At 61.8% G+C, this 13,737-nt stretch overlaps 1 protein-coding gene across 1 annotated transcript in view; it reads left to right on the plus strand.

Annotated features, from left to right (window-relative positions):
* SLC6A17 (solute carrier family 6 member 17) overlaps positions 1-13,737 on the plus strand; it is a 43,372-nt gene continuing 29,635 nt past the window's right edge. Inside the window, exon 1 of the mRNA XM_028502773.2 lies at positions 1-456. The gene's annotated coding sequence lies outside the window, so the exon portion shown is untranslated. The remainder of the gene's footprint in view (positions 457-13,737) is intronic.

Consider the following 13,737-nt stretch of genomic DNA (forward strand, 5'->3'; position numbering starts at 1 on the left):
AAAGCCTCGCATTGACGCGGGCCCGCGCGTGAGTCAAGCCTGCGTCACGGCGCCCCGCCGCCAGGGTGGCCTTTCGGAAAGCGAGGGAACAGCGCGCGCTGCGCTCCGCCCAGCTTCGTTCCGCTCCGCAGAGCCCGGCGTGACCAGGCTCCGACTTCTGCAACCCCACGCGCTCCCTCTGCCGCTGCACCTGGGTTCCCGGACCGCTTCCCGGAGCACTGAGCGAGCCGCGGGCGGGAGCTGGGCCGGGACCAGCGGCGAGGGAGGGAGCGAGCGAGAAGCCAGCAGAGTCGCGGACGCGCGGCTCCGGGTGCCCTCCCAGCCCCGGCCCCTGCCGGTCGCCGCCAGACTCCAGCTGACTGTGGGAGGGGCCGTGCGCCCGCCACCCGTCGGGGACCGCAGGTGCTCCGTGGGAGTGCAGGGGGTCCAGTCCGCGCGACGGTTCACGCGGGACAGGTGAGTCGCAGGCCGCGCCCTGCCTGGCTTTGCCAGGTCAGCCACCGCAACTTTAGCTGTTCCGGCCCCGCCCCAGCCAGGAAGGCCTACGAACCCGGGTGCAAGGCGGCACTGCTCTTGTATCCGCCCGGCTCTGCGCGGGCCCTGGCCCCTCCCGCCTCTCCTGCCTCCGTTGCCTGGCGACGGAGCCCCGGGGCTGCGCTCCTCCGGCGTTTCCGGGGTGCCTAGCGCCGTGCTCACGAGTTGGACACCTGACGCCGGCTTCCGGGGCCCTGATGGGCCCAAGAACTCCGGAGGAAATGGGGCAGACTTGCAGAAACAAGCGCCCGGGGCTAGCCGGGAGGAGGCCCGGCGGGTCTCCCATCCTGGAGCTGCGCGCCCTGGGCGCAGTTCCTGCGGGGAGGCATCGGCGCGGCTGGAGACCCCAGCGGAGCCGCTAGGCTTCAGGCCCGTGACCTTGACAGTATCATTGGCAGGAGAAGCAGAGCGCTCACGCCCGAGATGAATATTTAATCCCCCGTTCTGGGGCTGGTCCTTGCTGGATTCGGAGCTAGCGGGGAGCCTATCCTCCCTCGAGGGAAGCGCATCTGGGAACGGAATGGCGGAGACGGGGAACGTGCGCGGGGTACAGGTCTGGAGGGGGCGCCGTCTCCGGAGAGAGGCCTCTGCCGCGTTTATACCTGCGCGCACGGGGCTCGGCTCTCTAGCGACGCTCGCAATGCTCCAGGGGCGCTGCCGCCGGAAGGAAGCCCGGTGTTTCCTTTTAAAGCCCGAACAGCCCTCTGGGGCCGCGAGTGTCAGAAACCCGAGGTCACTCCGCTTAGAGGAGGACCCCCGTCTCTGTCAAGAGGTATTAAAAAAAAAAAAAAACAATTTGACCCCCTCCTCTTTCCTTTGGTAAATATTATAACGAGTTCTTTGGATTAGGGACTTTCTAACCGGAGCTATATTTGGGGCCATTCTGCTGTGAGCAGGAGGCAGGTGGGGTTGGGGAGATCTTTTGAGGGCACTGGCCCTTGTGAACAGGAACTTCTAGAAACTAAGAAGATCCTGTAACGGCTCAAAAAAAAAAAATCAATCAAAACTTTAGTTAGGTCCTGTGCAGGCTGTGCAGACGTCCGTCTGTCTGGAGAACACGGTCAGAGTGTGCGGAGGTTAGCCACGGGGGCTTCCTGTGTCTCTGGCCGTGCTTACATTATCGGTGATCTGGTGAGGTGGACCCAGCGCTGGGCAAGAAGGCTTTGAGGTCACACCTGGTTGTCCTTGGCCGAGGCCCCTCCACGGGGACCGTCAGAGGCTCCAGCCTCTCTGCTGGCTTTTTCTCGAATGGAGCAGCTGTGGCTAAGTAGGTGGTGAGTGTCGGTGAATCCCTAGCCTGGAGGTGACTCAGTGCAGGAGGCAGATCGTGCCGCCCGCCCCGCTTGGAGGGAGCTGGCTTGGCCTGAGTCACTCGCGGAATTGCCTCCGCTGCTTGTGAGCTGAATGGAGTTCAGTGCCAGGGCTTGGGAGTGGGAATGGCCGGCGATGGGGACCCCTGACGCCAGCGTCGGGGGTGGGCAGGTACTCCCAGGGGGAGCTAAGCGGAGCTCAGGCTGCCTGGATCCTGGGCAAGGGTCCTCGGGCGCTGAGCCCTGGGAAGGGCAAGCAGGGCCAGGTTGGGCGTGAGAGGGAGGCTTGTGGTTGTGCTCAGACGGACCGGTGCTCTGCCACGTGCCAGGAGGGTGACCTTGGACGAGCCTCTCTACCTCTGGAGCCTGGGCTTCCTCGGTGGAGAACCAGGGATGCCTGAGGTGCCTTTGCCGCAGGCTCCTTCTGAGCCCAGTGCGGGCCGGTGGCAGATGTGCCAGGCAGGTAGCAGATGCGCCGTCGTGAAATGTGATTTCCCCACCTCTTCCTTCTGGGGCCTTAACCGGAAGCGTTCTGTCTCTCCCTGCCCTTGCTCCTTGGTGTGAGGGGGAGTGGAGACGAAAGGAAGTGACAGACTTCACTCGTGGTTGTTGAGAAGGACACCGTAGCTCAGCTGCAAACCGACCTACCTCTGACCCTCGCTTCTCCCCAGGAGACCCCGAGCGGGGAAGCCTGAGGAAGGGCCCGGCAGCAGCGGTGGCAGCGGGGGAGGGGCAGGCTAGCCTTCGCTGCTGGGTCTGCGGATGCCCTGGGCCGGCTGCAGTGGCTCCTGCAGAGACCTTGACTCTTGAGGATTGTTCATGGCTGTGGCCTGGCCCCAAGTTGTGGCACCTGCTGGGAGGACTTCAGGGGCCCTTGCCCTCTGATCTGGTCTTGCCACCCTGCTCCCCACCTGTCCCATCTGTAGTGGAGTCGGAAGCTGCAAGACCGCTGTCCAGGGAGAGGTGAGGCTGGCCCTTCCCAAGGGGGAAGGAGTGCGCCCCCTGCCTGCCCTGAGGGGTCCCGGGCCCCTGGCTCCCCCCTCTGGAGTGTGTCTGGACTTGGTGCTCCGCTAGGGTGTTTGCTCAAGAGTGGAGGAGATCAGGGGATCCCCAGGGCAGCAAGGAGGCTCTGTGGACCCAGGGCACTCTCGTTTGCTCCTGGAACCACGTGCGTGTGTTTGCACACGTGGGGGGGGGGCTGTGCACCCTGGAAATCAATGCCCTCCCCGTGCGATCTGGCGAACTCCGAGGGTGCTAGGGACAGAGAGGAGAGGAGGCCGAGAAGCAGGCTTCCCTCCCTGGGCACCTTCCCTCCCTCAGGCCCCTTTCCTGTCTGGCTGAGCTGCAGGGTGACAATTCATCACTAATCCCTTTAAAGCCGCTAAGATAAGCAGCAGCATACTTTAAAGGGAAGATGAATTTAGGCTTTTTTTCCCCCCTAGAACCAGGTCTGAGTTATCACTCACTCCCAGGCTGGGCTGCAAGAAGTCCTCACTGTCACACATCTGGAGTGCGGGGACAGGACAAAGAAAATTGTCGCTCGGCCCCTGCAAAGTGGTCTCACATCGGCCTCCCTCCGCTGGTGTCCCCCGGGTTCCAAGGACAAAAGCACAGTCCCACGGGCAGATCTGCATTAGTGCACTCCCCCGCACCGGGACAGAGGCTGTGGGGACGTGCCCGCTTCCCCAGCTCGCAGGAGGGCGGGTGCCGTCCTGGAGTCTAACAGTGCATGCCGCACTTGGCACCCAGCGCCAACATCCAGATTTTCACGGAGGCTTCCGCGCTGTGCTAAGTGCTTTATTCGCACGCCATCTCGCTTAATCTCCACTCCGTCCCAGGAGACAGATGCTGCACTCGGCAGTTTTGAAGATGTGGGACTTGAGGTTCAGAGAGGTTAAATAACTTGGTCAAGGTCGCCCAAGAGGCGAGTGGCGCCCCGAGAGTTTGAACTCTGGTCTGTCAGGTTCCAAACTTCGTGCCCTTGACGATGCATGTGCTATGTCTCCATCCTAAGTCCTTTACGCACGTTTGCCGGCCCCCAGCATTTACCCACACGAGGTTGTCTAAGCCCGCGGGTCCCGTTCTCGAAGCTCAGGCCCGGAGGAAGGAGGCAGGGAGCCTCTGCCAATGGGAAGCTGGTACAGAATGAACGGACCTCCACTTGAGAAAGGTGTGGGGAATGCAGTCCGTGGTTCCGCGTGGGCTGGAATCCATCCAGAAGAACGTTCCTGGCTGTGTCTGGGTGCCTTGTTGTCACGTGTGCATTTCTCTCCCTGACTTCTCGCCGTCCCCGCCCCCACCTCATTCCCTCACAGTTTGCCCAGGGGCCGGGCTGGGGCCGGGGCTGGGGCCGGGGCAGGCTGGCTGTGGCGGGGAGGGTTTCTGCATCTGCAGAGTCAGGTGGGAACTCTGGTGTGTCAGGTTTCTCTGCTGGCGAGCACGAGCCAGGGACGTCGCACAGCAGCAGGTCCCGCTGAGATCCTGGAGCAGAGCTGCAGACAAAGCTCCAGGGGTGTTTGCAGCAGCTGCCCGAATGGGAATGGCGTCAGCTGCTCAGAGGGTCGCTGCTAGGGTCCAGGGCTCCTCCCCCGGGAGAGCCCACCCTCCTCGCCTTCAGGGCTCTGCCACTTTGCATCCTAGGCAGTTCTGGGAAACCTGGCGTGTGCTTCTCCCCATCTCCTCTCTCTCTGAGAAATAAATGTCCATGCCGGAGGAACAGTCCCACACTGCCCCAGCCTGCCCAGCACCTCCAAGCCACCTTGCTCTGGGCGGGAAGTTCCTGTACCTGCGGGTGGATAGTTGCACCGGAAGCACTAATGTTGCCCCCTGCCCCCAAGGACACAAGGGGTTCTTCCCAGACACCCCTGCCCCCCAGGCAGCCATTTTGTGGGCTGGGAGCCCCTCGATAATCCCACCCCCACCCCAGCACGAGTCATTTAAAAAATATAAACATTGTGCATCTATGAATAAATCCAGGTATTAAGAAACATAATTAGATATTCAGGGTGCAGAAAACTCGTGAGAACAGAAGCTCAGGCACAAGCTGGATTGCCGGACGACCTTATTCTCGCGTTCGGAACCAGGCACACTCCTTAGGGAATGGCTCTGGGTCAGGTGAGTTCTGGGCAGCCCTGGCTCCCAGCCTGGGAGGTGAGATGCGGGCCTGTTTGCTCTGTGGCCCCTCGGGAGAACAGAGGGCCCGGGGAAGTCAGGCCCCCGCTCCCCAGCCTGGGGCCACCTCGCCAGCGCCGATCCCACTGAGCCGCCACCCCGCCTTCGACTCAGGGCTCCCTAGAAGATGAGCTGCCTCTCGCTGCAGCCCGTCGTTTCTAACTGCCGGTTTAATGAGCGTTTCTGCAGGGTTCTGTGCACCGCTAATTTGCCACCTATCCCAGCTGCAAACAGAATTCATCGGTGCACACCCCAAATTCCTGCTGGCTGCACCGTCCCTTTAATTACAAGACACCTGGGCTCCTGTGGCTTTAAGCCCCACTCCAGGTGTGGAGTGCTGTTTGATAATGCTACCTTTCAGGAGATGTGAACGCATCTGGTGGAGTGGCTTCCTCAGGTGTTCCCAGGTGAATATACAGTGAGGACATGGACCTTTTCCTTCCCCGCGTGTCTACAGGGCAGAGTGGGGATTCTCCTGCGCTGGGCGATATGGACTGGCTCCCAGGGTGGTCTGGCAGGCGCTGTCCACGGTCCTGGCACGCCGCTGAGACACCCTGCCTGCTGGTCACTTGGGGACTCCTTTAGAACAGCTGGAAGGAATCTCCTTGACCGGTTCCCCAAATTGCATTAGGTTGCTGGCTTTGGGAAAGGAGCCAGCCAGCGGAGGAGGCTCCTGACCCAGGGAGAAATGGTGGAGGCCAGGCTTGTCCCACCGTCCGTCGGCTTGCTGGATGAGACTCGGGTGAACGCTTTGCAACGAGGCTCAGTGTGTTGGGGAACTCCCTGACTGGTGCCACAGGTGGGTGGCACGTGGCCCAGTAGGTGGGACACCCTCATCCTTTGGAGTAGCCTGAAGCTGCCTAGGGTGCTGGAGCCCCCTCCACGTGCCCCGGTGTGCCATGCCAGTTCGCTCCCTGCCACGGGTCAGACATGCGTGCAAAAGACTGGGAAGCTCTCCTGTAGCGGGAAGAACGTGGGCTGCAGAGTTTGGGAGACCATGGTTCAAATCCCCATTCTCCCCCATTCATGGTGAGTCATCTTATTTAATTTTTTTAGTCCTCACCTGAGGATATGTTTATTGATTTTAGAGAGAGGAGGCGGGGTGAGGGGGGAGAGAGAGAGAGGGAGAGAGAGAGAGAGAAGCATTGATCGGTTGCCTCCCTCATGCACCCTGACCAGGGAACCGAACCTGTAAACTTTTGGCGCATGGAACGATGCTTTGACCAACTGAGCCACTTGGCCAGGGCGTGGCTGGGTAATCTTGGGCCTGATATTTGTCTTGCCCAGGCTTCTTTGTCTGTAAAATGAGAATAACAGTTCGCCCCAAGTTGGTGGGGGGTAAATAACATCTGTAAGCATAGTAGGACTTCAAAGATGGCGGCTCCCTCCGCTGTGTGCTGCGGCTGGTCCCAATGGGAGCTCTTTTCTGCCCGGCCCTTCACGAAGCGGCCGGCGAGGAAGCAGACGAACGTTTCTGGTTCTCAGGAAAGAGGCGTCATGGTGGGCGGTAATTAAGGGTTCCTCACCGCTGCTTCTTCAAGGGCTCTTCAGCAGTCTGGTGGGCAGCTCAGGTAATTGGACACCCTGGGCTCCCTCCGTGTCTGCCGCTCCGTCCGTCCGAGACAGGAGAGAAGAAGTGGCTTTCAGGAAATCCAGGTCAGAGGAGCTGGGCAGATGCTGCGAGGACCCATCTGTCACCACCCAGCGCCTCCTGCGAGTGAGAGAAGGAGAGCGAGGCCTTCACGCCTCGCTTCTGGGCATTTTATCTTCACATCTCATCTTTAAAAATATTCTGGCTTCCAGATTGGGACGGTCTACCTGTCCGCGCCCTGGCGCGCCCTTCAGCGCCCTCGAGTCATCCGCTTACCTCTCTGTGAAACCTGGGCCTCGTCTACCAGCCTGGCCCCCGGGGCCCCGCCCTCTCATACCCACCCTCCCTGTCTCTTCCCTGGTGCGACAGCAATCCCTGTGAACACAGGAGGGTCCCCTTACTCCCCTGCCCAGGAGCGGCCACCAGCTTCCCGTTGGCCCTGAGAGCAACCCCCCTCCACCCCGGTGCTTTCCGTGGCCCCCGAGTCCTGCCTGCTCAGGGGTCCGGCTCGCCCCCATCTCAGCGCCGCCCCCCTTGCTCAGGATGCTCTGGGCTCTGAATGTGGAGCCCCTTCTTCCTGTCCTTCTTCTCATCAGTGGCGCCCGGTCCTGCCTCGGGGCCTTTGCGCTCCCTGTCAGCGCGGCCCTGGGTACTTCCCCGGCACGTGCACACGGCTCTACCCGGCCTCCCTCAGAGCTGCTCGCCCAGCCCCCTCTGCATTGCAGCCTCCCCGCCTCACCCCATCCCCTCCTACCCTCTATTACATATTTACCTGGTATCTTTGTGTATGCTACAGACACAGTATATTCCTGTGCACTGTGAATTACACATTTGTCTGCGGTATCTGTCCCTTTGCACCAGGATATAGATCCCACAGGGCAGGAACATTATTTGCTCGGTTCTCTGCCCTGCTAGGGCCTGGACCGTGCTCAGTGTTCAGTAAGTATTTGTGGAGGAAGGAGAGGAAAGGAAGGAGGGGGAGAAGGAGGGGGAGAAGGAGGGGGAGATGTGGAGAGGGGTTTTTAGGATCCCCTAGTTACACTTCAGCAGAATCTCTAGTTCACAGGGGTCCCTGGGATCCCCCTTCTTCTTCAGCCCATGAGGGAGGTGGGTGGTCTGTGGGAGCCCTGAGCTCCTGCATCCGGCCACCCCCCCCCCCCCGAGTCCCCGGGCACCTGCTGCTGTGCCACGTCGGGGCCAGGACACTGTGGGACAGGGGGTGGGCGCACACCTGTTCCTGGTTGAGCCCCCTCCCCCCTGTGCTCCCGTGAACCTGGTGTTGGCCTATGGTGTGTCCCCTGCACAATCTCATTTGATCCCCGTGCCTCCCTGTGAGGTCGGAGCCCCGTTCCCATCATCTGAGGGCCGGGAGCTGCAACCGAGAGAGGCTGTGTGCTTTCTCGAAGACTCATGGCTAGTCAGAGGCCCCGGGGCTCGAACCCGGGTTTCCCGGGCCCAAAGCCCATGACCCTTCCGTGACAGCCATGTGCTCTTGGAGTCAGAAGGTCGGCGGGGACCCGGGGCCTCCGCTTCCCGACGGTGCTCCTCATCGTGCCGATTCCACCGTCCATACTTGCGTGCACTGTCCCGGCTTCGAGTCAGGACGTGACGCACAGTCAGCGACACCTCAGATTGGCTGTTGGTCAGGAGGCTGTGAGGACCTAGTTGGGTAGAAACCTCCCATTGGCCCTTTCCAGTGAGTTCCAGAAAGTACCAGCATCAAAGGGCCTGAAGGTCAAGGGAATGTAGGTCGTCCATCCCTCTGAGCCTCTCCTGCCTCGTTTGTCGATGGGCGTGATCGTGGTCCCGACCCCACACCGCTGGTAGGGGGTGGGGGGGGGTTAAAGCAGGTGATGCCTGCTCCAGAGTCTGCCCTCAGGGGCACCGCCTGCCTGCTACTCTTGTCCGTGTCACTGTCACCACACCCGCTGTGCCGTCGGAAGTTCCCTCAGCACCTGAACTCCAGCACGAGGTCATGCGTCCCTGGGGCGGCCGTGGTGCTGGTCTCGCTGCCTCCCCCCCGGGCATGTATTTCCCCCACGTGAAGCGGTGAAACTGAACCAAAAGACTGGGCTGGCACTGGCCCGCCCACGTTTTCCGGTGCCGGTTCCTGCCCCCACCCCTGCCGACCATCTGCCCGTTTTTCTTGCTTCTCTTCCTCTTGACGGAGAAAAACAAAACGCCGACTGCCGAGAACACGCAGGAGCAGGGGACGGGAAGGTGCGCTGTGCTGCGGACCGTGCACTGGCTCCTGAGCCCCAGCCGCCGTTTGGACCTGGCCCCCCCGCCCCCGGGACACTCGGGGCTGAGCCTGTGCCCATCCGGTGCGTGTTTCCCGGCGGGGAGGATGGATGCCGTCTACAAAGCGGAGAAAGTGGGGCAGAGGAGAGTCGCTCCTTTGTGAGAAGCCCGCAGTCAGGGAGCAAGGGTCAGGCCTTAGCTTTGCACTGCCGCTCGGGGCACCCGTGGGCACCTGGTGTTCCTGGGATCAGAACGCCGCAGCCGCCGACGGGAACAAAGTGGAAGCTGGGAATTACATCAGACTCTAGAAAAGTCGGGGAGCTCAAGCATCAGGCCCTCAATTCGCTCATTCAGTCCAGTCATGTCATTTCCTGCGCACACGTCATAGTGAGACACCAGGACGTGGCCTCGCGGAAGCCAGGGTGGCTTCAGGCCCCGTAAATCCGGGAAGCGGAGTGAGAGGTGACCGCTCCGGTTATTCGGCTTCTCAGTCAGGCTTTCCTTCTCTTCCCCCTTCCCTCCATGTGGTAACCAGACACGGAAGGGAGGTGGGCCCTGGTCCCTGGTGTGCAGATGCATCAGGAACGGAGAGCTGGCTTCCAATGCGGGGTCCTCCCCACATGGGCGCCGGAGCTACGCTCCGCCAGAGCCCCCCACCCCGACTGGGCGTGCAGCTCCCCTGGAGGTTCAGCCGGCTCCCTCGGCAGATCTGTGAGCTCCCCGGACCCACCTCTGTGTTTCAGAGGTAAAGGCAGGGGGGAGAGAGAGATTGCACTGTTGGTGGCAGCAGGTGGTTCTTGGGGAGGCAGGGACCCTGGGACATTCGTGAAGTGCCACATTCGGTCCCGTGTGGCCCGGGCATGGCACTCAGGAAGGGAAGCAGCCGTGGAAACAGCCAGCTGCATGAGAAGGCCAGATGGCAAAAGCCTAGGAGAGTATCCCAGGGAGCAGGCTGAGAAGGGGAGAGAAAGGACATTCATTCTCACTTGGGGACGGCAGACGGCTTCATGGAGGCCAGGCGGTGGACCTTGAGCCGCCCCTCCGAAGACAGGGGGCTTCAGGGGGCAGAGGATGGGGCGGGCCGGGGAGGGGGGCCCAGGGGAGGAGCAGTAAATGCCACGGCAAGTCGGCGCCAGGCCCCATGGCATTTCAGGGAGCTGCCCCCAAAGGCCTGGAGGAGAAGTGCGCTGGGAGCCTGCTCAGCGTCCAGCAGAGGGGGGGTCCAGACCAGAGATGGGGTGTGGGAAAGAGGGCCGATCTGGACTCGCTGACGGGCCCCGGTGACTTTTGGGTGGAGGATGCAGGACGGAGAGGTCAGGAACGGTGCTCGCGCGCCCGCCTGGGTGTCCTGGGCGAGGAAACCCAAGGAGGGCAGCCGCCCGGCCGAGGCCAGGGCCTGCCAGCAGCGGTGTGCTCCAGGTGACCGCCCGAGGTTTCAGTGAAACAATTAAAAATAATTTGGAGGGCAATTTGTGTCTCTGATCACAGTGACCTGGTTTGGGCTCGGTGGAAGCCCCAAGGCTCTGAGGTAATTAGGGGAGTTTGTCGGGGACGAGACAGCTTGTCACGCGGAAGTCAGGAGGCTGGCAAGGTCTCCGAGAGAGGACCCCGACCTCGCTGCCGTCTTTGCCCACGTCAGCCTCGGACTGGACCTTGTTTTGAGGGCCTGGGGTCTGGGGGCTGGTCACAGCTCGGCTTCCCTGATGCAGAGGTTTGCACTTAAAAATGCCGCCGTGGCTGGTGTAGCTCAGTGGATTGACCACGGGCTGCGAACCAAAGCATCACAGGTTCAATTCCCAGTCAGGGCACATGTCTGGGTTGCAGGCCATGACCCCCAGCAACCACACATTGATGTTTCTCTCTCTCTCTTTCTCCTTCCCTTCCCTCTCTAAAAATAAATAAATAAATAAATTTTTTAAAAAAATGCAGAGCGCTCTTTCCAGAGCAGAGGGGACCAGAGGGGAGCTGGCGAGGCCTGTCCCATGGGGCTCGGGGTCTGTGGCCACCTTGGCTGCCTGCTTTCCCAAAGACGTGGCCTCTCCACTCGGCTCCCTAGGGGTCTGACTTGGAAAATAAGAGGCTCCCTTGAGTTACATGGTAAGACCTTCCCAAGGGAGAGACCCCCCCCTGACCCCAGCAGGCAGCTCAGGGGGCGCTGGCTGTGAGGGGCGGAGGGGCTCCGGCTCAGCCTGGTCTGGGGCGAGCAGCCGCCCACACCCCTTGAGGTGCTGGCCGAGAGCTGTGCTTGGAAAGTTGTTGTGAAGCCCTCCGCCCCCAGACAGGAGATGTTTTTCTCTGTCTGCCTCCTAGTCGGTGTTTTTCTTCTCTTTTTAGGAAGATGCACAGTTCGGCGGCTCAGTCCTGCCTCCCTCACATGCGCTCCTCTGAGCTGCGAGCCGCACAGTTGCTAGGTGACAGGGCTTCTTGGCTGTCCAGCCCCTCCGTATGGTGCTTGGAGCGATGGACGCGTCCCTGGCAGAGAATGCCACGGAACGGCACCTCACGTGCTGCTCCCCAAAGCAACCTCCCAACCTGCCCAGCTACCCCCGGGGGGGATTCCAGTACAGCTGGGGCGGCTGTCAAAGTGTCCCCATGACACCCCAGTGCACCCTCCGTGGGTGAGGGTGGCCTGACAGACAGGCCCAAGAGCCTGCAGAAGCCAGAGCCTGGGGCACGCCAGGCCTCCCTGTCACCCGGGTGCATGGGGGCACTCCCTGGTCATATGCAAAGCTGAAGGGGCCTCAGAGGCCACCCAGACCACCCCCTTTCACTCACAGGGCAACTGAGGCCCCGGAGGTCAGGCTCGCTGTGCCGGTTTGCCAGTTTGCGCGGTTGGTTGGTGGTGGGTCAGGCCCAGCAGCTCGCCGACCTTCTGATGCCTAGATCATGGCTGGCTCCCCTCCTGGGTCCTTCGCTGACCCTGGCGTTTGTCCCAGGTCATGCTTCGAGGTCACTGGCTGCGTGCACGTTGGATTCTGCGTGCGGGTCTGAAAGCTGGCCTTCGCCAGCACAGGGACCCCAGGCGGTGGGTGAGGTGGGGAGGGAGGGGTGTTCCCAGTCACTGCTGGTGCCACCTCCCCTTTAAAATCACAGAGAGAGCCCCAGAGCGAGGAGACCCGTGGGCCGTGCCTGCCTTCCCTGTTCTAGGTGCACGGGGTGCAGCAGTGCGGGAAATGAGCCGAGCGTTTCCTCTTGTGGGATTCATCCTTCCTGTAGGAGGGCCAGGCACTAAAGGGAGAAAGGACATCGGCGGGCCAGTGGTGGTAGGTACTTGCTGCAGACAGAGCGCGAGTGGGGTGGGCTGTGGGGCTGGGGCCCGGAGGGCTGCCATTCTGTGGTCCAGAAAGGCATCCCTGGGGAGGGGACATATGAGCAGAGGCACTCGGGGAATGAGGGACAGAATGAATGGGTGAAAGAAAGAAAGAAACGAATGGGAGCGCTCACACCCGGGCCTGTCTGGCTTCGAAGCCCCCGACCTTCGCCCCCACCGCCTTCGTCCAGTGCTCGTACCCCAGGGTCTGGCCCAGCACCGTTGGGCTGTTGGCGCGCTCTCTCTGGGCCTCCGTGGCCTCGTACATAAGCTGGGAATGGTGCTAGGGTCCCTTGAGCCCTCACATTTTAAGTGTCAGAGTCGGGGGTTGTCACCTGAGCACAGAAGGTTCTAGCTGCGACCGCAGCCCAGCCCTGAGCCTCGGCCTGCACGGTGCAGCCAGCACCCTGCGTCCTGCAGAGCCGCTGGTGCCCGGAGGCCCCTGGGCCCCCCCTGCATTGCAGGGTGCTCGACCCACCCGGGTGAGGGCAGTGCCGTCTGGGGAGAAAGGAGCCGCTCCTGTCGAGCTGTTTCCTGCGGTGCTGCCGAGGTAGCTCGGGCCCGACCACAGCCTGCTGATTCTGCCCTTGAGTCCTCCTGGCGGAAAGTGAAGCGTCCCCACCCCCAGCCCTTTCTCACGTTGGCCACCAGAGCTGCCACTCACGGGGCCATGTATGGAGTCAGCATCGAGATGAATTCTGCAGACTTGCGGAATCCCCCTTGCTTGTCTCCCGTGGCGGCAGGATGCGCAGTGAATCAAGCCTGATGCGCTGCAGTCGCTCTGATGAGATCCCGCCGCGGCCAGGAAGCTGGAGACGGGCTCTGTGTTGAGGTGCCCCACCCACGCGGTCTCCAGCGGGACCCCAACCCTTCTCCCCTGTCCAGCGTTAATAAAAATTCTCCGTGTCAGCTGTAGGAGAGGTGGGGAAGCTAGATGACAGCCATTGCAGGCGCCTCAGGTTCACTCCCTTTCAGGGCCCTGGGGACAGGGACCTGCTGGTGCTGGGGGCGGGGGAGGGGCTCATCCTGGGAGCCCCCTGGGCACATGGGCCTCCCCACAGCTGGTGCCCTGGGGCACCGTTTGCTTCTGCAGCAACCCAGGCAGCCCGAGGGCTGGAGGGCCCACGGACATACAGTCCCTCCTTGGGGGGACTCCAGGACACAGTGGGACAGTCAGCCGACCCACTGTGGAGTCCCAGCAGAGCTGCATGTCTTCTAGGGAACTCTGGGGTCTTCTAGGCAGGAGACTCTGTCCCGGTCACTCCAAAGCCCAAGACCCAGACTGTTCCTGGGGTGGCAGGGGGCAGTCACTGAGGACTCACTGTCCCCCTTGGATGAAGAGGACAGGGAAGTGTCGTCTGCCTGCATGTGGCCCAAGGCCTAGCCTGGGAGGGTTGGCTAACCCCACAGAACGGCGTGGACAGTGGTCCCCATCTGCCAGGCCTCCCCACTTCATCAGCAGGACCCGGCTGGCCAGGTCCCCTCGAAGTGCGGTCTTTGCTGGAGTCGGCCGGAAGGTCTGGGTCAAGTCCAGCGGGGAGGGCAGCTGGGCATGCCTCTGCTGCGCCGTGCCCTTGCCT

The sequence above is a fragment of the Phyllostomus discolor genome, chromosome 14, assembly GCF_004126475.2.
Source record: "Phyllostomus discolor isolate MPI-MPIP mPhyDis1 chromosome 14, mPhyDis1.pri.v3, whole genome shotgun sequence".
NCBI lineage: Eukaryota > Metazoa > Chordata > Mammalia > Chiroptera > Phyllostomidae > Phyllostomus > Phyllostomus discolor.